Here is a 26082-nt window from a genome sequence, read left to right on the forward strand (position 1 = left end):
TTCCAGTACGTTTATTCTTTGGAATAACAGAGAGACATGTATGTATTCTCCATGGTTATTATTGACGGATAACTAGGACAGCTTCGGAAGTATCTGTTGGAAGATTGTCGGGTTTCTAAAAGAGACATATTTGCTCTTCTTCTTGCTAAAGCGAGCTATTAACGTTTGTGCCACTAGCGGGTTATTCGAAGAGAGAGAAAAACTGTAAATGCAAATTAAGTAAGACTTGGAATCAACAGAAAACGGAATATGTAATGGAGATGGATTGAATATACAATTTTCCTCAGAAATAAGGTTTGTGACCCTTTAATTCTAGAGTGAATGACGAATGAGTTCTTTGTCTGAATCATTGATGATTGTCTTGGCCCTGTAATTAGTGGGGAAGTTTCAGCTGTGACGAAGAGAGCCTGCAATCGACAAGTCTTTATAAAATCGTCCAAAAAGGCTTCGGACACATCTGAAATTCAAAATCTGTCGTAAAAGGAACGAATTGTTCAAACGATCGATTTTCCCAACTGAATGCAGCGCTTAACAATAATAATAGATATAAAGATCTTTTACAGCAAGCCAGCCGCTGAATGTTAAGACGAAGGGATCCACCAGACATTCTATTGGGCTGATTTCACGTAATGAAATATTATATTTAAAATCGTACATAGAAAAGAGAGAGAGAGAGAGAGAGAGAGAGAGAGAGAGAGAGAGAGAGAGAGAGAGAGAGAGAGTAAATGAAATTAGAGAAAATACTCAGAATCCTCCATTAGTGTAATTGTTTGCCTGTCTTATCACGGATCAGCCTAAAGACAAAACAGGAGGCCCTTACTTTACGGTACAGATTTATGTGTGAGAGTGAAGGAATCATAAAGGCAACAAATACACGTCTTTACAGACAAAACATTACACCAAGTTAGCGGCAAGCTGCATTCCCAATAACATTATATAATTCATTATAACTGATACGAGGAGCAAATTAATCACTAGACAAGATCTACTAGAATTCAAGATCAACAATACTAGCTTTGTTCAAGGATGCTTAGTAACTGAGAAGTTAAATGAAAATTTGATACTCGGGATGAACTGGACAGTAACAGCAAAATTGAGTTGTATTTGGAGCGACTTTAAAATAATTTTTACTGGCCGAAAAAGTGGCCTCCGTGGGAAGCTCGTATTATAATGTTACACAATTGCCTCAGTAATCATATCATGGCGGGGAGGGGGGGTAGAAGAACTTGCAGTTAAAGGTTATTTTGAGGAAGATGAGGAATATAATAATGATGAAATACGATGTCTGTCTAAAAAGTATTCGACCTTTGATTTTATTGCGCAAAATAGAGACGATAGCACGGTGCCACTGTACACAGTAAAGAAAGAGACCTTTATGTGCATGCTTGCACGTCAGTCGCTGTCTGTCGGTCGCTGAGTGAGGTGCTACACAACGTGTTCGTCGCATTACCGATTCTCTCAAGATGACTGAACGTGGTGTGGCAGGTCCCGGCGGAGGTTCGAGCCCTCCCTCGGGCATCGGTGTGTGTGTTTGTCCTTAGGATAATTTAGGTTAAGTAGTGCGTAAACTTAGGGACTGATGACCTTAGCAGTTGAGTCCCATAAGATATCACACACGTTTGAACGTTTGACTGAACGTGTTGAGCAAAGATACTGCATCAATTTTTGTCAAAAGCTTGGTGATTCTCAAAGCGAAAGAATTCGTAAGATTCAGCATGTGTTTGGAGAAGATGCGATGGGTGTATCACAAGTTAAGGAGTGACTCAACCGATTCAAGAATGGCCGCACATCAGCGGAGAGTGACCAGTGTTCTGGCAGGTCCCACACTGCTCGGAGTGCAGCGGTTGTTGAAAGGGTGAAAAATCTGATGATGGCAGATCATTGTTTGACCGTGCAGGAGATTGCCCAAGAGGTTGGAGTGATTTAAGATTCTGCACATGCAAATTTGCGTGATGATTTGAACATGCACTGAGTGGCTGCAAAATTCATGCCCAAGTTGTTGTCGCCAAAACAAAAAGACCTCCGTTTTGACGTTGCACAAGACCTTCTGGACACCACCAGCAACTTGGCTTTCTGAGCACCGTGATAACTGGAGATGAGTCATGGATGTACGGGAACGACCCGGAAACTAAACTACAGTCGTCGCAATGGAAGCATCCAGAGTCTCAAAGGCCGAAGAAAGTGCGGTAGGTGCGAAGCCAAATAACGGTGATGCTGACTGTCTTCTTTGATGTCCATGGAATGGTGCATTACGAATTTACAAACATATCTCCATCCGACTTCTGGTTGCTTCCAAAATTGAAGATTCCACTGAAAGGATATCGTTTTGAGAGGAGAGAAGAGATAATAAGGAACACGACCACAGAGGTGAACACCATTCCAAAAGAAGACTTCCAGAGGTGTCTCCAGCAGTGGAAGGATCGTCAGGCCAAGTGTGTGCAAGCACAAGGGGCCTACCTTGAAGGGGATTACGGTCTCAACCCTGTCAGGTATTCGAAATATTTTTTTCTGGCCAAACGTGGAATACTCTTTAGACAGGCCTCGTAAGTAGCAATTCTCACAGTGAACTAGTAGCTCCAAAAATGAATGAAGTAGAAATTTTAAGCCCATAAAACAGAGAAGAACTAGGAGATTTTCTATGGGTTGATAATGATATTTTTAATGTTAAACCATGAAGAGTTAAAGGCTATCACTACAGACTGTAATTAAAAGCTCATGGGCCATTTTTGTTAAGCCTGATGCCATCCCAATTTGTAAAAGGAAATAAGTAGAAAGGAAGTTGGAAAAAATGGAGAGATGGATAACAGTAGAAAGAAAGAGCAGCCAGTACAATCCATTAGTCGTAGTGTCCAAACGAGACAAGACTTGTACTTGACTGTAGGTATTTAAATAAGTATCTTGAGGGGGAGACTGACCATGCGGAGAACACTGATGAGTTACTTAGTAAGTTTGGAAATGTGAAGTTTATGACTAGTTTAGATCTGATGCATGGGTTTATGATGGAAAAAGCTTTCAATATTGTGTTGCACCATTTGGTTTAAAAACTTCTGTGTCAGAATTCATCAGGAGCTCGGATTGGGTACTAGAAGGGATCTTTTCGAGAAATTAACTATATATGTAGGTGATATCTTATTATCAAGTATAATTTGGGAAGAACGCATTACTGCTGTAAGTGAAATTTGGAGAAAAATGAGATTAGGGGGTATGCCATTAAAACTTGGAAAGGCAAGTTTGTGAGAGAACTGAAATTTATAGGTCACACCATTAGTGAAGAGGGAATTTTATCTGATCGCGAAAAAATTGAAACCATAGCACATTTTCCAAAAACCAAGAAATGAAAAAGAACTTCGGTCCTTCTATGATCTAGTGGGATTCTATAGAAAGTAAATTAGAACACAAACATTGAATGTACCGAGTATGAATATTTTATTAAAGAAAAGCACAGTATGGGAATTGACAAGTGAATGCCGGTTATTAGCCTTTGACGAAATAAAAAAAGCAGTTATTTGATTGCAATACTCTACAGAGACCAGATTTGTATATACCTTTTTACCTCGTGACAGATAGATGTAATACAGGATTCGGAGTGCACCTATTTCAGGAAAAGGAAATTAATGGAAAAACGGAACCTCACTCGATAGCATTTGCAAGCAGAACAGTACAGAAGCACGAAAATAAATACATGACTACAGAAAAAGAATTATTAGCAGTAGTATGGGAGTCCAAACACTTCACAAAATTCTTTATCCGGTCATAAAATAAAGTATACTCAGATCCGAAAGCTTTGTCAATTCTTCGTGAGTGTAAGCTCTATAACGGAAGAATTACCAAGTTGGCAGTTTACCTACAACAATTCGACTATACAGTTCAGTACATTAAGGGAAAGCAGAACGTAATAGCGGATGCTCTATCTAGGTTACCACTGAGGGGGAGGGGGGGTGGTCGAGGGGGGGGGGGGGCACAGATGCAGAATGATATGAGAATGAAAGTTTAGGCACAAATTTCAAAATCAGGTATTTAAGAGGTGTAAAGGATGAAAAAGAAATTATAAGAATTTGCAGTCAGTTGAGACGCAATCAAATCCACGATGACCATCAGAAACTCGTCGAAAGCTATTTGGAGGAGAAGGGATACGATAAAGTACAATGATACTATCAAATCTGTAGTAGTAGTAGCTTTATTCATCAATAGATATCTTTTTACAAGGATACAGGACATGTCAAAGTATTTACAAGTTTAGATCAACTTAAAATAAGCTAATTCGTACACACTTCTAGTTAAAGACAGTGATCAGATTTACTCCAGGTATACAATACGTTTTTTTACAAATAACTTATTAAATAATGAATGCCACACTGTTTACTCATATCTCACTATCAGTCACTGCCCACATTGTTCACACATTGTTTCATAACACTTAACTCATCACACACACACACACACACACACACACACACACACACACACACACACACACACACACGTGATCTCTGGGCCATTTTTTTGTACCACAACTTCCCATTTTCTATCGAAAAAACTAAGTCAGAATCCTTCCATAATGAGTGAGATGTTAAGCTCAGAAAGAGGAAGAGGTGTTATTATTGTGTTATACATAGCTTGTGGGGGGGGGGGGGGGGTGGGTGGTGGTAAGTATTTCTAGAAAGGAAAAAGGAAGGGAAAAAAAGATAAAGTGAAGGTGTTGTGTGGAATGTTGGATGTTTTATAATAATTACTAGTAGTATTTATTTGTATAACATTTTTTATCAAACCCCTACTCTGATTTATCTAAGTAATCCTTCAATGTATAAAATTTATTGCATAACAGGTACCTTTTAGCTGCCTTTTTAAATAAGTATATTTTTTCTATTTCTTTAATCAATTTTGGTAATTTATTGTACAGTTTCATTCCTTGGTAAAAAATGCTGTTTTGAGTTTTATGTTTATTTTTTCTTGGTAAATTGAAGTTGAGTCTATCTCTTGTTGTATGATCATGGACAGAGCTGTTTGTGCAGTAATTACCAATGTTGTTTTTGATGTGTACAACTGACTGGTAAATGTATTCACATGGAGCAGTTAAAGTCCCCAGTGTATTGAACAGATATTTACAATGAGCTCGACTAGTGTTTTTAGTTATTATTCTTATGGCTCTTTTCTGGAGTTTGAAAACTGTGTTCATATTTTGGGCGTTTGTTCCCCAAAAAAGAATGCTATAGATAAGAACTGAGTGTATGGTACATATGCATAATGTTGTTGTGGTCTTGAGTCCTGAGACTGGTTTGATGCAGCTCTCCATGCTACTCTATCCTGTGCAAGTTTTTTCATCTCCCAGTACGTACTGCAACCTACATCCTTCTGAATCTGCTTAGTGTATTCATCTCTTGGTCTCCCTCTACAATTTTTACCCTCCACGCTGCCCTCCAATACTAAATTGGTGATCCCTTGATGCCTCAGAACATGTCCTACCAACCGATCCCTTCTTCTAGTCAAGTTGTGCCACAAACTTCTCTTCTCCCCAATCCTATTCAATACTTCCTCATTAGTTATGTGATCTACCCATCTAATCTTCAGCATTCTTCTGTAGCAACACATTTCGAAAGCTTCTATTCTCTTCTTGTCCAAACTATTTATCGTCCATGTTTCACTCCCATACATGGCTACACTCCATACGAATACTTTCAGAAATGACTTCCTGACACTTAAATCAATACTGGATGTTAACAAATTTCTCTTCTTCAGAAACGCTTTCCTTGCCATTGCCAGCCTACATTTTATATCCTCTCTACTTCGACCATCATCAGTTATTTTGCTCCCCAAATAGCAAAACTCCTTTACTACTTTAAGTGCCTCATTTCCTAATCTAATTCCCTCAGCATCACCCGACTTAATTAGACTACATTCCATTATCCTTGTTTTGCTTTTGTTGATGTTCATCTTATATCCTCCTTTCAAGACACTGTCCATTCCATTCAACTGCTCTTCCAAGTCCTTTGCTGTCTCTGACAGAATTACAATGTCATCGGCGAACCTCAAAGTTTTTATTTCTTCTCCATGAATTTTAATACCTACTCCGAATTTTTCTTTTGTTTCCTTTACTGCTTGCTCAATATACAGATTGAACAACATCGGGGAGAGGCTACAACCCTGTCTTACTCCCTTCCCAACCATTGCTTCCCTTTCATGTCCCTCGACTTTTATGACTGCCACCTGGTTTCTGTACAAATTGTAAATAGCCTTTCGCTCCCTGTATTTTACCCCTGCCACCTTCAGAATTTGAAAGAGAGTATTCCAGTCAACATTGTCAAAAGCTTTCTCTAAGTCTACAAATGCTAGAAACGTAGGTTTGCCTTTTCTTAATCTAGCTTCTAAAATAAGTCGTAGGGTCAATATTGCCTCACATGTTCCCATATTTCTACAGAATCCAAACTGATCTTCCCCGAGGTCGGCTTCTACTAGATTTTCCATTCGTCTGTAAAGAATTCGCGTTAGTATTTTGCAGCCGTGACTTATTAAACTGATAGTTCGGTAATTTTCACATCTGTCAACGCCTGCTTTCTTTGGAATTGGAATTATTATATTCTTCTTGAAGTCTGAGGGTATTTCGCCTGTCTCATACATTTTGCTCACCAGATGGTAGAGTTTTGTCAGGACTGGCTCCCCTAAGGCTGTCAGTAGTTCTAATGGAATGTTGTCTACTCCCGGGGCCTTGTTTCGACTTAGGTCTTTCAGTGCTCTATCAACCTCTTCACGCAGTATGATATCTCCCATTTCATCTTCATCTACATCCTCTTCCATTTCTGCAACATTGCCCTCAAGTACATCGCCCTTGTATAGACCCTCTATATACTCCTTCCACCTTTCAGCTTTCCCTTCTTTGCTTGGAACTGGGTTCCCATCTGAGCTCTTGATATTCATACAAATCGTTCTCTTTTCTCCAAAGGTCTCTTTAATTTTCCTGTAGGCAGTATCTATCTTACCCCTAGTGAGATAAGCCTCTACATCCTTACATATGTCCTCTAGCCATGCCTGCTTAGCCATTTTGCACTTCCTGACGAACTCACTTTTGAGACCGTTGTATTCCTTTTTGCCTGCTTCATTTACTGCATTTTTATATTTTCTCCTTTCGTCAATTAAATTCAATATTTCTTCTGTCACCCAAGGATTTCTACTAGCCCTCGTATTTTTACCTACTTGATCCTCTGCTGCCTTCACTACTTCATCCCTCAAAGCTACCCATTCTTCTTCTACTTTATTTCTTTCCCCCATTCTTGTCAATTGTTCCCTTATGCTCTCCCTGAAACTCTCTACAACCTCTGGTTCTTTCAGTTTATTCAGGTCCCATGTCCTTAAATTCCCACCTTTTTGCAATTTCTTGAGTTTTAATCTACAGTTCATAACCAATATATTGTGGTCAGAGTCCACATCTGCCCCTGGAAATGTCTTACAATTTAAAACCTGGTTCCTAAATCTCTGTCTTACCATTATATAATCTATCTGAAGTCTTTTGGTATCTCCAGGGTTCTTCCATGTATACAACCTTCTTTCATGATTCTTGAACCAAGTGTTAGCTATGATTAAGTTGTGCTCTGTGCAAAATTCTACCAGTCGGCTTCCTCTTTCATTTCTTAGCACCAATCCATATTCACCTACTACGTTTCCTTCTCTTCCTTTTCCTACTGTCGAATTCCAGTCACCCATGATTATTAAATTTTCGTCTCCCTTCACTATCTGAATAATTTCTTTTATGTCATCATACATTTCTTCAATTTCTTCGTCATCTGCAGAGCTAGTAGGCATATAGACTTGTACTACTGTCGTAGGCGTGGGCTTCGTGTCTATCTTGGCAACAACAATGCGTTCACTGTGCTGTTTGTAGTACCTTACCCCTATTCCTATTGCTTTATTCATTATTAAACCTACTCCTGCATTACCCCTACTTGATTTTGTATTTATAACCATGTATTCACCTGACCAAAAGTCTTGTTCCTCCTGCCACTTAACTTCACTAATTCCCACTATATCCAACTCTAACCTATCCATTTCCCTTTTAAATTTTCTATCCTACCTGCACGATTAAGGGATGTGACATTCCACACTCCGATCCGTAGAACACCAGTTTTCTTTCTCCTGATAACGACGTCCTCTTGAGTAGTCCCCGCCCGGAGATTCGAATGGGGGATTATTTTACCTCCGGAATATTTTACCCAAGAGGACGCCATCATCATTTATCCATACAGTAAAGCTGCATGCCCTCGGGAAAAAATTACGGCCGTAGTTTCCCCTTGCTTTCAGCCGTTCGCAGTACCAGCACAGCAAGGCCGTTTTGGTTAATGTTACAAGGCCAGATCAGTCAATCATCCAGACTGTCGCCCCTGCAACTACTGAAAAGGCTGCTGCCCCTCTTCAGGAACCATACGTTTGTCTGGCCTCTCAACAGATACCCCTCCGTTCTGGTTGCACCTACGGTACGACTATCTGTGTCGCTGAGGCACGCGAATAATAATTAACTAAAAGACACTGCATGTTACACACTGATGATAGGATTCTAAGGGCATAACATGCTGATGACATTCTGTTTGCAAGTACCTTTGTGTGTTCACACCACTTCAACTGAGAATCAATATTCATTCCTAGAAGTTTTGCATTTGTTACATAGTCTATAGAGGTGCCATCTACATTTAATTTAACACTGTCATTTTTCCTCTTTAAACTGAAATTCATGGCATTAGTTTTCTTTATGTTCAATGTCACTTAATTGCTAATTGACCAATCACAAATTTCCTTGAGAGTTTCATTTGCTTTCCGGCAAGGAGTTCTCTCGTTTTCTCGGTGACTATTATATTGCTGTCATCAGAAAAGAGAATTTTTTCACCATGAGTAACACTACTCAGAAAGTCATTGATGTATATCAGGAACAGTATTGGTCCTAATATGCTCTCCTGTGGAACTCTATATTAATGTCTTTTGGTTCTGCTAAGCGCTTTACTAAATTTTTAGATGTGTTTGAAGTATGTGTTATCTCTACTCTCTGTACCCTATCTGTTAGGTATGATCGAAACCAGTCATTAGCTACCCCTCATATTCCTAATGTTTCTAATTTATTTAATAGAATCTTGTGGTCGACTGAATCAAAGGCCTTAGAAACATCCAAAAATATGCCTGTGACACACTCATCTTTATCAAGAGCACCAAGTACAACTTTTGTGAATTCTACTATGGCTGACTCCGTATTTTTGCCACTTCGGAAACCAAACTGTGACTCGCTTAAAAGGTTGTATTTATTCAGGTAATTCATTAATCTGTCATTCATAATTGCTTCTATTATTTTTGAGAAGCAAAGGTAGAACTCTTGCCTGCTTTAGCTGCTGTGGAAATGTCCCTAATGTGAAGGATTCATTTATTATATTTGCTAACGAGCTTTGTATAATCCCTATACATTGTTTCAGTATACACATTGGTACTTCATATAAGTCTACTGACTTTTATTTTTCAGTTTTTGAACAGTTTTATTGACTTCATTCTCTGTGGTTGGAAGTAACATCATTGTATTTAGTACAACATTATTTTCAGGTGTTATATTTTGTTTTGGGGAATTTTTGCTGTAACTTCTCTGCATTACTTGAAAAATGACCATTTTCATAGTTTGCTAATTGTTGTGGATCATGTATTACTTTATCCCCCTCCCTTAGCAGGATGTTATTCTGCATTTGTTTGCCTCTCCCAGTTGCCTTTTTCCATAACATCCCAGACTGCTTTGCTTTTATTCTCTGCACTATATATTATTTTGTCATTAAATGACCTTTTTGCAGCAATCAGCACCTTCGTATAGATCTTTTTGTGTCTATGATAGAAACTTAAGAACTCTGGATCATGGCGATTCTCTTTCATGGAACTGAGGTGTTTAAGTGTTTGGGAGGACTTCTTAATACCTGCTGTTATCCATCTGTTTTTGTGAGATGTTTATACAGATATGCATACTTTAGGAAGTGCCTTTTCAAAGTTCAATTTAAACAATGCGTAGAATATAGAGAATTTCATATTCACATTGGTTTCCTTATACACTTGTAGTTTAGGCAATGATTCGATGCCTGATTTTACTGTTGTTATTTGACAGAGATGGTCTGATAGTCCGAGATCTTTTACAGCTACATCACATTTTTCCCTGTCCATATTTATGGCCACATCATCAATTACTGATGCAGTCATTGTAGTAACCCTTGTTGCACTACTGACCAGTAGGGACATGCCAGAACTTTGAAGGATGTTTATGAAGGTGCTGCTGGATTCATTTATGATAATTACTAGTGTTGATGTTAATGTCCCACACAGAATTATGTTGACCTTTGTACTTGAGACTTTATCTGGAACTTCTGTTGATTTATTGAAAAAAGCATCCACAATACCACTGGGAGATCTATACACACACAAAATGACTAACTTCTTGGTGATATCATATATTCAATAAATGATACTTCAAAGTGTTTGTCTTCACTTACTGTACTGAGGTCATGTCTTGATTTGAACTGTGTTCCTTTTCTGATACAAATGCATGATCCTCCACCCCTTGAAGTAGTTGTGCAATAAGAGTTTGCCTTTTCATACAATGATAATACTGCATGTTGGATTTCTGTGTCTCTACACTACTGCTCAGTAATACAAACCACTGTGCAATTCAAAGATTGGAGCTCAACTTCTAATAGTTGCATTTTATTTTTTATTGATTGCATTTTTTGATGAAGGATTGTTAACTCTGTGAAATGCTCGATGTTACTCTTTCCAATGGTTTGTTTTTCTTTGTAACATCTGGTATATGTGATATTTGAAGTGTTAGAATCTGTTTTGTGAGTGATTGTTTCAGTATTTTTTAAATTGCTGGAGATACTCTTTAGGCAGGGAAACCTGTTGTCTGGATTTATCCTAAAACACCTTCTTTTCCTACCTATGACAACGGGTATTGGACCATGTGTGGCCCGAGATCCACCCCCTATAGTTTCATGAATCAGCTGTACCAATCTTCCCATCCCAGTTCTGTTTAGGTGTAGGCGATGCTTAGTGAAACCCCACCTACTGATAGTCTCGATGGGCACCAGAGGAACTTGAGCAAGGTTGGCTGTCCTCAGAGCCATCCCTAACCCCACACTGATTCGCCCCACAGCTCGATCAAGGAGTGGTCGATCATGACACCGCAACAGCTCAACAAAGTGTACGTTGGTGTCATGAGTCAGGAAAGCTATCTTGTCCAGTTCACCACCTGTATCATAAGCCGCATCCCTGCCCAAACTGTTTACCGCTCCACCCACTATCACTACACGGTCCTCTTTTATAAAATCCTTACATAAAGACCCTAGGTCCTCTATCACATGATTTGGCCCTACATTTGGCTTGAAGATACTGGTGGCCTGGTACGCTGCCCCTAAACCTGTAACTGAGGGCCTAAACCTCACCCATGGCTGCTACCTAGCAGCAGCACTTTCTTCTTCCTAACACAACATACATTCCTAGGCTTGTTGGCCTCCGTTGAAGTGTGCTGCACATTTCCTGCTCCTCGTTCTGCCTGTGGCTCTTCTACACTTAACTCTGGCAGTGGTAGATGCTTGTTTTTGTTGTTGCTTTTAGAAAATTTACGTTGTCAGACGTGTTTGGTCAGGTTTTCAAAACGTTTATAATTCGGGAAATTTAGGTCTAGATCGCGTCTATCTAACTAGTAAACAATTCTAAATATATTAGTCAAATACGATTTAGAAACGTTTAATTACACTTTTATTACGACAGTAGACACTGATGAAACTAGAAGCTGTCTTTTTTTACCGAATTTTGAACTACCAAGAAAACTTGAATAGAATTTTTTGTCATATTAACAGAATCTTCCGTCGGTTCTTGGTAGAACAACATTATAATAATAAATGAAAAGCACCAGTTTGCTTTTGTTCTACAATATTACTTTTATTATATCTGAATATGGCCTTGTAAGTCGAAAACCGGTTAGCAATAAAAGTAATTTTGTAGAACAAAAGAATTTTTTGTGTTTATGACGCAAAATTTTGCGTTATGTCACGATTATCGGGACTTCTGCTAAAGAACAAGCTGTTTCAAGGAAAAGCTCGTCTGGGACGTTAATATTCAGTTGAGTGACAAGAACGAACACTACAGGAAGTATAAAAAATAAAGAAAATTTTAATTTGACACTATTTCCTGTTAAATAAGTTCTTTTGGCGGACGAAGAACATACATGTGATCTCACTCGGTGGCCATCTTGGTTTCAATCTGTAAAAACATACTATTTTATAGACATAGCCCTGACAGTGACAGGTGGAAAGCTTGTTGGCCAGGCCTGTATATAGACACATTAATACAATATAACCATAAAGTTTTGGACATTGTGGAATGTTGACTTGTATTCAAAACATTCAGGAAATAATATATTTTCACAACATTTCTGGAAAGGTCAGGCGTTTCCTTGCTATTTGTGACCGATGTCAAATGGTAGAGGTGAGCAACAGAATAAGCAGAGGCTGTATGAAAAGTGTTATCCCAGATAAACAAATGGATTTATTAGGCACTGACGTGTTTGGCCAATTAAAAAAAGCCAAAGGTGGCTTCCGGTATATATTTATGATGGTAGATTTGTTCTCTAAGTATATAGAACATTACCGGTTGAAGATGGCAACCAGCAAGAGAACTACTGAAAAAAATCACAAAAGATCACTTTAATACAGTAGGCCCATCTAAAGCAATCTCGACGAATGATTGAAGTCAGTTTACTTTGAAAACATGGAAGGAGTTCACAAATTACTACAACATAAAACAAAAACTGATTTTAGCATATTCACCAACATGTAACCCCACAGAAGGGAATATGAGAGAAATTGTAAGGACATACTGAAACAAAGATCAAGGCAAATGGATAGGACACATTAGAAGATTTCAAGACATAATTAACAGCCTGCAATATTCGACCAGAGGGTTTTCACCTAATGAGATTCTGTTTGATAAAAAAAAACAGCTTATTTAATTAAAGAACCTGTGAAATTTCCTGCTTGTAAAGATACGTCAGCTTATGAAAGAGAGAAAATTGTCAGAAAACAGTGAAACAGTACTATGTTAAGAGAAAATGGAGACACGATAGAGATGTAAAACATACACAACTCAACGTAGGAGGTATTGTATTAAAAAAAAGCTACACAAAATCCATGTGACGTAAGTTGTGGCTGCTTGTACAGCCCTGTAAACATGACCTTGAGTTAGAATCTGGCAATGCATGTCTTACAGTTGTCAAATAACAAGTGTTGTCAAAAGCTTCACAAGTCTATATGGCTCGATTTAAACGATATGTTACCTAACTTTGTCATTACAATTACACAATTTAGTTTTAAATTAGATGTTTTAAGTACTGAGTCATGTGTATTTTCTTGTATCTTTTTAGCAATTAAGACAATTACTCAATAGATGAACTCTAGAGCTCCAATGAAAATGCCGTTTGGACTAGTGACTGGTTGCTGAATTTCTTTTCCTTTTTTGAAATGCATTACAGAGGCTGTGCATAACAGTTCAAATGGTTGCGCGGTTCCAGACTGTAGCGCCTAGAACCTCTCGGCCACTCCGGCCGGCAAACGTGGAAAAACACTTTAAAATACTGTAAAACATTTTTATAAAAATTGCATCCATAAAAGCCTACAGCAATCAGTCATACTCAACAGGTCTCTTTAATTTTCCTGTAGGCGGTATCTATCTTACCCCTAGTGAGATAGGCCTCTACATCCTTACATTTGTCCTCCAGCCATCCCTGCTTAGCCATTTTGCACTTCCTGTCGATCTCATTTTTGAGACGTTTGTATTCCTTTTTGCCTGCTTCACTTACTGCATTTTTATATTTTCTCCTTTCATCAATTAAATTCAATATTTCTTCTGTTACCCAAGGATTTCTACTAGCCCTCGTCTTTTTACCTACTTTATCCTGTGCTGCCTTCACTACTTCATCCCTCAATGCTACTCATTCTTCTTCTACTGTATTTATTTCCCCCATTCCTGTCAATTGCTCCCTTATGCTCTTCCTGAATCTCTGTACAACCTCTGGTTCTTTCAGTTTATCCAGGTCCCATCTCCTTAAATTCCCACCTTTTTGCAGTTTCTTCAGTTTTAATCTACAGGTCATAACCAATAGATTGTGGTCAGAGTCCACATCTGCCCCTGGAAATGTCTTACAATTTAAAACCTGGTTCCTAAATCTCTGTCTTACCATTATATAATCTATCTGATACCTGAATTGCTAACTTTGTGAAGTACTACTATTAGGTTTTGCAAATAGCCTTTGGAGCGAAGAGTTAGAAATGGCGCTTAATGTTCTTAACTTCAATCGACAGTAACATCATACTCAATTACAATTTCATTCTAAAGTGTAACTTTTAAAGATACATCACATTCATTTCCAGGAACATAAAATTTATTAGAGAACAGTGATAACAAAAACAAAGTCAAGGCCAATAATTGGTTTGTAAAATGTGGTTTTGTGTGTATATTTTCCGTTTGTGTGGTATTATTATTGTTTATTACTGAAAGGGTGATCAGGAACTGTGTTATTAAACAGAACAGTTTCAGGTTCCCACCCTATGTTAGAGTCAGTATATCAGCTATTCACAGTGAATGTTTCTTGAAAAACTTAATTGATTATTATTGAACTACTTGTGCTATTAACATCAAGATTTGAATTATCTTAATTAAAGTGTAACAGATTCTGGAACCCTTATAAAACTGATGTTATATGCAGTGAAAAACTTAGACACATTCTATGAAAATGAACAGTGTTCATGTTAGAAGTATAGCTTGTCAACTTCAATATCCTTCAAAAGAATTTTGTGGACACAATAAATTCGGGAAAAAATTCTTTACAAGAAAATTTCATTGAAAGAATTAAATTACCAAATCATTCTAATGCGTACTTTATTTTCTTACAATTATTATACAGTTCTAATCTTTGCATCAGATGAAAAAATTTTCAGGCTCAAATGTATTTTGTTAAAACGAAACAGAAGAAAAACGATAATGTAGTCTTAACTCATGATGCTCTTGGGTTTATACTTAGTTGCATAGCCCTTTGTGTACATTACTGTAGGATACCTATATGGCACAGAATCGGCAAGTTTGGCCAGTAGCGCCTTGATGTAACTTATTCTGTCGCTTACACAATTCTTTGCAGAAAGCCTCCTTGTTGGTGCAGGTTCATTGGCGAACACGTTGTCCAGCTCGCCCCAAAGATTTTCTATGCGGTTTAAGTCTGGCGTTTGGCTTGGACATTCAAATACCTTTACTTTGTGTTGCTTCAGGGCTGTCTTTAAATGGCCAGAAGTGAGCTTCGGATCATTGTCACGCTGGAATTGCCCATTACGAGGCATATTTCGTGTTCAGTGAGGTGTCATATGGTCTGTTAACATTATACCATACTTCAGACTGTCAGTTATCCTTATCCCATAAATTTCGACGAAAAGACCTACACCATTTCGTGATAAACAGCCCCGCACCATGGTACTTCGTCCTCCGTGCTCCATGAGGGACTTGATACTTTCTGTCACTCCTTCTGTTTTTCGGCCATCAAACGTACAGTATCCTGCCTGAGGAGAAGATATTAAACTCGTTTTCATCACTCCATAGAACGTTTGACCACTCTTCAGTGGTTCTTTACGTGCACTTCTAAGCAAACTGTAATCTGGCCTTTCCTTTTTCGCAAATATCATGGGTTTTCGAGAAGGTCCCTTGCCATCCAGAGCTATAGCTGCGAAGCGACGCTTAACTGTTGAAACACGTACCTTCGCCCCATTGCGTTTTCCCGGACCTATTTTTTTTGTTTTTTATCAGCCATCGATTGCCGTCGGATGGTCCCATTTTCTTTCTGGGTGGTTTTTTTTCGGGACCGACAGCTTAGCGCATTTATCCCTATCGTCTCTTCTTTTTCTAAAGCCGGGTCCAGACACTCACAAGGTGTCGGGAGATTCCAGACGCCTTTACAACGAAGGACTGAGTTTACACTTTATTACAGTGCTGCTACGACAGCTTGTCTGAAGTCTACTGAGTGTTCATTAGTTTTAGGCATTACTGTAAGTCAATAAAAGTATTAGAATTAGATTTGTTTTATTTACTTAGGTTTGTTACAGTCTTTCCATTCTACAAAATATTTATGAGCCCCTTGGAAACTCTGTTTACGACTAAAGGTCATACTTACCTGCGCACAGCATTCAATACATGTAACCGCGGCTAATTCAAGCAATCATCTGTCTGAACAACCGTTTGTTTTGATTCCACTTATAGACAAATATGCATACCAACCTACTAGTTCAGTTGCAAAACACTCTTGAACGATACTGGCCAGCCGGGGTGACCAGCGGTTCTAGGCGTTACAGTCTGGAACGGTGCGACAGCCACGGTCGCAGATTGGAATCCTGCCTCGGGCATGGATGTGTGTTATGTCCTTTGGTTAGTTAGGTTTAAGTAGTTCTAAGTTCTAGGGGACTGATGACCTCAGAAGTTAAGTCCCATAGTGCTCAGAGCCATTTTTTTGAACGATACTGAGTACCAAAACTACTGTCCTCCAGTAGTGAAGTTTCAGAAACACCTCATATCCAAATTATCTGTATTTCTCTCCTGTTGAGTGGTGCATTGTAATTAGCATTATTCTTTACATTAACGTATGCAGTATACGTTCGTGTAGTCTGTTGCCTGCACTTAAACAGATAGCGCCTTTACTCACGGCTGGTTACTCTGCTAATACATACTAATGTTTGCTAGTGTATTTCGTATCCAATTTTCAAACAAATTTCTCACTAAAATGAAGTTTTTTTTTAATAGGCATTTACGTAAAATATTTTTGTGTGATTAGACTAGCGACCGCATTCATATGCATGACCTCAGCCTTTACATTTCAAACAGCTTATCGTACGTTCTATTCCCGCTAGAATAACACTGTATCCTTGCAATACGTAACGTTTCAGGTGATGAACTATAGTTCAATTTCTTTTCATTGGCGTACATGGTCGCGGCCAAACTTAAATTCTGTCAAAAGGGTATTCAGGGTGTATTTGCTATAGTTATAAATTTACTTTGCGATAATTTTTCAGGCACACTTGCTGATTTATGACAATGTTCTCATGCTGCTTGGCGTAAAAGGCAATGTTTGCCGTTATGTGTTACATAGCATTTAACACAAGTATACGGAACTCGGGAACTTGCTGGAAAATCGGAAGAGCGCATTGTGTAATATTTACGCCGCCATCTGCGGTCGCTGCGAATATGTACTACGCTAGAAATATCTGCAGCCAGCAGTGCACCAGAAGGCACGTTTAAGTCGAGTTCCGCGCAGTCTTGTACTTCGTGAGATTGAATCAGTTTAACCCGTTCGCGCTGGCGCTGAGTGAGCATTGTGTTTCTCGCTGTGCGGTGGCGCGTATTCACGTTTTGCTTCGTCTGACGTGTTGCTTTTCCTGTTTCATGCAATGGGGCAGCGCTCGTATTCAAACGCCCTACGTTACTACTTTCATTTATCGACCTCCCAATTTGAAAGTGTTATAAGTCTATTCATTTAAAACAACAGAAGATCACATAAAATAACTTTACACTAAACTAATCACAAATTATGTGATTTCTCACTTGTTCGGAGAGGTCTGTCGTTGCAGGGTCACAGAAAATTGTATTCACAGCTGTTCGTTGCACGTGGATGACAGGTATTACATCATACGTTAGTGCATTGCTGGTGGCATAATTGGTAGAGTCGAACGTGAGCCACAGGTTGTGCACGCCAGCGTAAACGTGTTAAGCACATCAGTGACACCATCATGGTGATGCTTTTATGTCTCAGCCATTATTCTGTTGTCAGTAAAGTTCGGAATAACTGCATCGTGAAATATTTCCTCTTGAAATGAAGAGACACCAGCACGGATAAATTTATAATTCTTCGTGATGCTTTCCATTCCATATAAGTCTGATTACTATGATGAGGCTTACGAAAAGTTTTGAAACGAGCTCCCGCTTCATGAAACTGTGGCTCAAAAAATTCGCCTTACTTCCTAACGACTTCCTCACTGGATGGGCCATGGGACTCTACTTCAAGAAAGAACGTCCTACACTCGTATCCATGAAAAAAGAATAAACGTCGTCATCCAGCTGAGATTTTGTAGTCTGTGAAATATTGCCCCAACTGTCCATTGTACTTGTTTTGCAGCGAAAGACCGGCAGGAAGTAGTCGGCACATGGCCACTGGAATTCTGTGTTACAGCAGTAGTTTGCTGCTGGGCTCGACGTGCAGTCATCAGTCTGGTAATGGTCGACAGTAATGCTTGTAGTTTTGGCTCTGGAGTTGAGTAAGCTACAGGGAGTGATGGCTTTCCTGTGGTTGCCATTTCGTACCAGCAGTTAAATACACTTAAATATGATATGAATTTAGTAGAAAGACAATCAGTAAAGCTCGATTATTGTCCGACACGGCCCTGCACCCCATCCTTGTCGCCAGAAACGTCTGTTACGAACATAGTTGCATTAGGTGGCATAGAAAATTACAAACATTAATAAATGAATAAGACGTCACATTTGTGTATAATATTTACAGGTTAAAGTATGAAATACATATTTTTTATCACTGCATTCTCTGTTCATCATTGTCTCGGGCTCATGAGCTTGCTAGCTGTTACAATGTAAAGTCAATTGCTAACTTTTACAATAGTAGTAGCATCAGGCTACATTCTTTTATACCTAATGCGAGTCTTCCGAGATCTGGACAGAGACTGATGTGCAGCATCTTAGAAAGACACAAGGACGGATAGATTTCCATGTATTGAGTAGAAAAAAAGGTGACATCGTCTGGTGGTGTCCGTATAGACACCCTTAGGAAGACGGCGATCCCTGGAGCGAGCTTGGTTCACGTTAGCAAACTGACGGCCTTCTTAAATATATCTTCTTCCCCAGAGATGTGAGCAGCGAGCAGTGTGCCGTTGACGAAGACACCGTCGATACCGCAGAGTATGGCTGGTGCAGATTTTTGCAACTTATTACAAACACAAATAACTTAAATTTAATGCTCATGAATAGCCAAAACGTTCCGATATCAGCTGACCAGGCGATGAGTGATTATTTACTGGTATCAGTCGATACCTAAAAGTTATTGTCCTGAGTATTTTAAGGTGGAACGACCACATTAATCTAGACTGGAGTAAGGCAGCTGCCAGTCATAGATTCATTTGGATTCTAGAGAGTGCAACCTCGGGCTCCCCCACATATAAGAAGGGTTCCCAGCAGTGCGATCGTCTTTTTGAAACAAAATATATAATGATGTAGGCTAAGATCACAGGTATCACACCCTGCAGCTATTACTAGGGGTACTAAGTTCGTTCTGCGCCAGTCTGAATTGTTGCCAGATGTATCCAAGACGGCGATGATGACATCATCCAACGTTGGTGGCGTGTAGACTTGGAAACATCGCATGACATCATCCAAGATGGCGGTCGTGACGTCATTCAAGATGGCTGATTTTGGCGGGAAGATAGGTCAATTGGGCTACCTCCACTAAACTAACTCCTCTCCTTCCTCTCACCCAGAAAATGGGGGAAGCTCAAATTCCACAAGGACAGTGCACCACACCTCTACTAACCTAAGAAAATGGTGGGAGAAAAGGTCGCTTGGGCTACCTCCACTAAGTCATCCGACCGCCACCTGTTCCTGGGAGTGGTGGGAAAAAGACCCAGGCTTCATTGGGTTGCTGGAAAGAGGAAGGAGTGTATTTATTTTGGAACAATTTATTTAGGGACGGATTTTGAGAGATAGTATATTTATTGCACTGATACAAAACACATGCTCTGACATACCACACAGCCTACAGACCTGCTAACTACTCCAAAATAACCCATGTATAATGCTCTGCAGACGCGCTTGCTAATTGCAAATAACCAAAATAATGCATTGTACAGCCTACAGACGTGCAAACCACTCGTAAATAATGAAATACATTTATGACCAGAGCACCAAACAACTCGTAAGTCATCGAAGTAATAATCCATCTAAATGACTCTGCAAAAAATGCTTGCTAACTGTCAACTCTCGAAATCATGCACTATTCTTTATTTAAACTATTTGAGGTACTACCGCCATCCAGTGTGTTCACCATGAGGTCGAGAGTCCAACTGACCTAGTACACAGGACCATCACCAGAGGGCGCTGTCGTCCATTCCGTGGTGTAATCCTAAATGGCGGCCATGATGTCAGCTGATGACACAAGTCCATTATAGACAATAGCGGATTCTGGCGGGAAACAGTGTGTTCACCATGAGGTCTGAACCTAATACACAGTACTGTCACCAGAGGGCGCTGTCATCCGTTCCATGACATAACCCAAGATGTCTGCCTGGAGGGGAAAATGACTCAGCCTGTGCTGGGCTGGCCAAGAGAGGAAGGAGTGTACTATATTTATTTTGGAATAATTTATTTATGGATGGATTTGGGATAGTATATTTATCACACTAACACAAAACACACATTCTGACATGCATGGGGTCATGCCACACAGCCCACAGACCAGTAAACTACTTCCAAATAACCATCTGCAGACACGCAAACAACTCCTAAATTACCGTAATAATTTCGGTCACAGCACACCGGCATGCAAACTCCTCCTAAATAATGCAGTACACTGATGTGCAGACACGAAATCAACTTGTAAACTGTCCAAATAATGCATACCTCAGTCTACAGACCTACTCTGAAAATAATGAAACAGACACACAAACAACATGCATAGCACAGGCACCGCCCAGAGCCCCCTATCCACTGGGCCACACAGGAGGCTACCACAAACACTCCCAGAACTTGGGATGCACCAGCACTTCCGCGAAGTGAAGCACAGGTGCCCATTCATGTCCCTCAAGCATGAGGTGGCAGCATACCTTTCACACTTGACAATTCCTCTCGAAATACGTAATCAACTAGGCACCATTTCTGATGCAACTGGACGGAGGTGAAGACATATTTGCAGAGTGCAGACACTCAATGTGTGCGCGCACATTGACTCCACCGTGTGCCACTGTCGGAATCAAGCCCACGTGAGCCATCACTCTCATGCCACTGCCGACGGCTTGTCAATCTCACCTCTACAGTTAAAGTCCTTCGAGTGTTACACTGACATGACATGTCTATCTAAATAAGTGCCAAGTCATCCGATGGACCACGCGTGCGTGTGTTCACTGCTGCTGGTGTGATCCCTCTCTCTACCTGTGGTCCAGCCAAGACCTAATTGCAGAGTGACTCACCCTCGCAGACACTGCAGAAATCCGTTCCAGAGTAGCACAGGCTCCTTTCTCCCTTGCGATTCTAACAGGGCATGCATGACGTGTGACTGACACATCACTGCGGATAGCTACATACCATCGCAAGTGCATCTAGCAACGTTCTCGATGTTATACTGAAGCCACATGACTATCTAGCATAAGAACCAAGTCGATTGGCTCTAATCGAATTTACCCACCGAATTACTGATGTTGCCGGTGTGGAACACTTGGAAATTGTATAGGGACCCAGAAATACTTAACATGCACTTTTGTAGGAGTTTTCGTGATGTCTCAGCTTGTATGCACGGAAATTTTTGCCCTAACAGGACCTGTTTACGAAAATAGCGCAGAATAAATTCGAATGCGTTCTTCCTCACGATCCTAGCATGGCACCCAGACAATCACGCCTTACCCTTCCTGCTTTCAACAAATACAAACGTTCTCACAACCATGTATAGACTCCTATATCCCAGCACAAAGGATGTCTTGTGAACGAATTGCACATTATGATTGGCTCTTATCGAAAATACCAGCCGAATTACTGATGCCGCCTGTGTGGAAGCACCATACGCCCTTTTTTTCTTTCTGCAGACGATGATTTCAGTGGGGAAAAAAACTATTTTCCACAGATCGCCATATTGCACCGACAGTTAAACCTTGCAAAATGCCTCTACATATCGTCAAATATTGAAAAAACTCTTCCTCAATTACACTGCTCTCCCACTGAGGGCACGACTGTGAATATTATAACGCAGAAACGATCTCCAACCCAGCAAAATGTCACTGCATACCGTATCGATGTAGTAAACATACAATTCGTATCCTGCACCATACAAAATCAGCCCTTTTACATCATTAGTACATATACCGCAAAGACAGACAGCACTGTATACTCTCCTTGCAGCACTGAATATTTCCCTGCGAGGTGGGCGGTCATCCACCAATGATGGGTGACCAGAGCGCCCTCAGCGGCCCCAAGTCACTCTCACAACTGTTCTACAAATTTGGGCTCGTTCCCCTCGCCAAAAACGCATTACTGTTTGTGGTCCGAACCTGCTTCCTTGCTTGCTTTTCTACACCCACCTCCAGTCTCTGGGTTTACAAGAACATACGCATTTTCTCACGGTTTGCCAAAATATTATACCATTTTCGCGGTACTACCCGATATCAAGCAGACAGCAGTATCCTACGGATCGCTCACGCAACATAATTCCGAAGATATAGACTGGAAACTATTTCTCTGAAAACCTCAAAATTTTTCGAGGTGGAGCATACTCTACACCACTGAGTAACTACACTACTGGCCACTGAAATTGCTACACCACGAAGATGACGTGCTACAGACGCGAAATTTAACCGACAGGAAGAAGATGCTGTGATATGCAAATATTTGTCTTTTCAGAGCATTCACACAAGGTTGGCGCCGGTGGCGACACCTACAACGTGCTGACATGAGGAAAGTTTCCAACTGATTTCTCATACACAAACAGCAGTTGACCGGCGTTGTCTGGTGAAACGTTGTTGTGATGCCTCGCGTAAGGAGGAGAAATGCGTACCATCACGTTTCAGACTTTGATACAGGTCGGATTGTAGCCTATCGCGATTGTGTTTTATCGTCTTGCTGCTCGAGATGGTCGAGATCCAATGACTGTTAGCAGAATATAGAATCGGTGGGTTCAGGAAGGTGATACGGAACGCCGTGCTGGATCCCAACTTCCTCGTATCAGTAGCAGTCGAGATGACAGGCATCTTATCCGCATGGCTGTAACGGATCGTGCCGCCACGTCTCGATCCCTGAGTCAACAGTTGGGGACGTTTGCAGGACAAAATCCATCTCCACGAACAGTTCGACGACGTTTGCAGCAGCATGGACTACCAGCTCGGAGACCATGTCAGCCGTTACGCTTGACGCTGCATCACAGACAGGAGCGCCTGCGATGGTGTACTCAACAACGAACCTGGGTGCACGAATGGCAAAACGTCATTTTTTCGGATGAATCCAGGTTCTGTTTACAGCATCATGATGGTCGCATCCGTGTTCGGCGACATCGTGGTGAACGCACATTGGAAGCGTGTATTCGTCATCGCCATACTGGTGGATCACCCGGCGTGATGGTAAGGGGTGCCATTGGTTAAAAGTCTCGGTCACCTCTTGTTCGCATTGACGGCACTTTGAACAGTGGATGTTACATTTCAGATGTGTTACGACCCGTGGCTCTACCCTCCATTCGATCCCTGCGAAACCCTACATTTCAGCAGGATAAAGCACGACCGCATGTTGCAGGTCCTGTACGGGCCTTTTTGGATACAGAAAATGTTCGACTGCTGCCCTGGCCAACACATTCTCCAGCTCTCACACCAATTGAAAACGTCTGGTTATTGGTGGCCGAGCAACTGGCTCGTCACAATACGCCAGTCACTACTCTTGATGAACTGTGGTATTGTGTTGAAACTGCGTGGGCAGCTGTACCTGTACACGCCATCCAAGCTCTGTTTGACTCAATGTCCAGGCGTATCAAGGTCGTTATTACGGCGAGAGGTGGTTGTTCTGGGTACTGATTTCTCAGGAACTATGCACCCAAATTGCGTGAAAATGTAATCATATATCAGTTCTAGTATTTGTCCAATGAATACCTGTTTATCATCTGCACATCTTCTTTGTGTCGCAATTTTAATGGCCAGTAGTGTAGAAACTTATTCCGTCTGTGGAGACCTTTATGTGAAAAAACTGGGAAAAAACAGAGAAACCTTATATCTGTCCTGAAGAAAACTTATTCATTCGGAGGTAATGCCATACCACGATTTATAAAGCCAGCATAGCCTTTAAAACGGATAATTGTGTGCACCTGTAGAACAAAGATTGCTTGTGACACTAACATGCAGTAGTTGCTGTGATCGGGTTTTTTAACATCTGACAGTTTGTAGGACTATTACGAATCTCTTTCTAAGACACAGTGGTACCACTCGCAAGAAAAACTTATGACACATGTCCACCGATCGCTGTTTTTCTCTCTGTATTATTTTGTATCATCTGCAATATTTTATTGGTCAATTATTATACTTAGTTGTAGTAGGGGGTGCGTGATAGGTTCACCTTGAGCATCAGGCTTATAAAGTATCTGTTTGTGTTCCAGTGTGTGGAAAAAGGAATGACTATGTCCAGTCATAAGGGAGGTAGAGATATTTCTGTTTCCGGAGACGTCAGCAGGATGTATTTCCGATATTTCGCTCATTTTTGATGTCGTTCATCTGAGACCGCGATCGTAACATTTAGTTGTAAGTACAGGGATAAATGCCGTAGGATGATGATTTTACCTGTGCGTGCTTGGCATGCAGCGCCGGTCACCTGTGTGGGGATGATTCACGTTTCCCATTAACGGTAGGAGCTGTCCGAGTGGAGAGGCCTGTTAGAGTGTAAGAATATAGATGAATTAACCGTGTTGTCCTATAGACAACCAATACTTAGTATGTGTTCGATAGCTGCCGTTGTTATGTGGAAATTTGGGAAGATTGAATATGGAGGTGTGTTTGCACTGGACCGTTATTCCCGCCCAAATAAATTGTTCGGTTGACTGCTTCTGCATATCAGTTTTTTCGAGTTTTTTCACATAAAGGTCTTCGCAGACGGAATAAGTTTCTAGTTACTCAGTGGTCTAGAGGATGCTCCATCTCTCTAAAGTTTCAGGTTTGCAGAGAAATAATTTCCAGTCTATATCTTCGGAATTATGTTATGGGAGCGATCCGTAGGATACTGCTGTCTGCTTGATATCGGGTAGTGCCACGAAAATGTTATAATATTATGGCAAACCATGAGAAAATACGTGTGTTCTTGTAATCCCAGAGTCTGGAGGTGGGTGTGGAAAAGCAAGCAAGGAAGCAGGTTCGAACCACAAACAGTAACGCGTTTTTGGCGAGGGGGATCGAGCCCGAGTTTGTAGAAAAGTTGTGAGAGTGACTTCGGTTGGCTGACGGTGCTCTGTTCACCCGTCAAGGATGGATGGCCGCCGACATCGTGGGGAAATATCTAGTGCTGCAAGGAGTGTATACAGTGCTGTCTGTCTTTGCGGTATATGTACTAACGATGTAAAAGGGCTGATTTTGTATGGTGCAGGATATGAATTCCGTGTTTACTACATCGACACGGTTAGCGGTGACATTATGCTGGGTTGCAGATCGTTTTTGCGCTATAATACTCAAACTCCTGCACTCAGTGGGCGAGCAGTGTAAATAAGTAAGAGTTTTTCAGTATTTGACGATATGTAGATAGCCATGTGGCTTCAGTATAACATTGAGAAAGTGGCTAGATGCGCTAGCGATGATATGTAGCTACGCGCAGCGATGTGTCAGCCACACATCACGCTTGCCCCGTTAGAATCGCAAGGGAGCAAGCAGCCTGTGCCATTCTGGAACGGATTTTTACAGTGTCTGCGAGGGTGAGTCGCTCGGCAATCAGGGCTTCACTGGACTACAGGCAGAGAGAAGGATCACACTAGCAGCGGTGAACACACATACGCTGTGTACAGTAGCCTCCTCTGCGATCCAGTGGATAGGGGGTGGTGAGCGGTCCTGTGCTGTGCACGTTGTTTGTGTGTCTGTTGCATTATTTTGCGAGCTGGTCTGTAGGCTGTTCAAAAATGTTTTAATGGCTCTGAGCAGTATGGGATTTAACTTCTGAGGTCATCAGCCCCCTAAAACTTAGAACTACTTAAACCTAACTAACCTAAGGACATCACCACATCCATGCCCGAGGTAGGATTCGAACCTGCGACCGTAGCAGTCGCGCAGTTCC

Source organism: Schistocerca piceifrons, chromosome X (assembly GCF_021461385.2).
Source record: "Schistocerca piceifrons isolate TAMUIC-IGC-003096 chromosome X, iqSchPice1.1, whole genome shotgun sequence".
NCBI classification, from domain to species: domain Eukaryota; kingdom Metazoa; phylum Arthropoda; class Insecta; order Orthoptera; family Acrididae; genus Schistocerca; species Schistocerca piceifrons.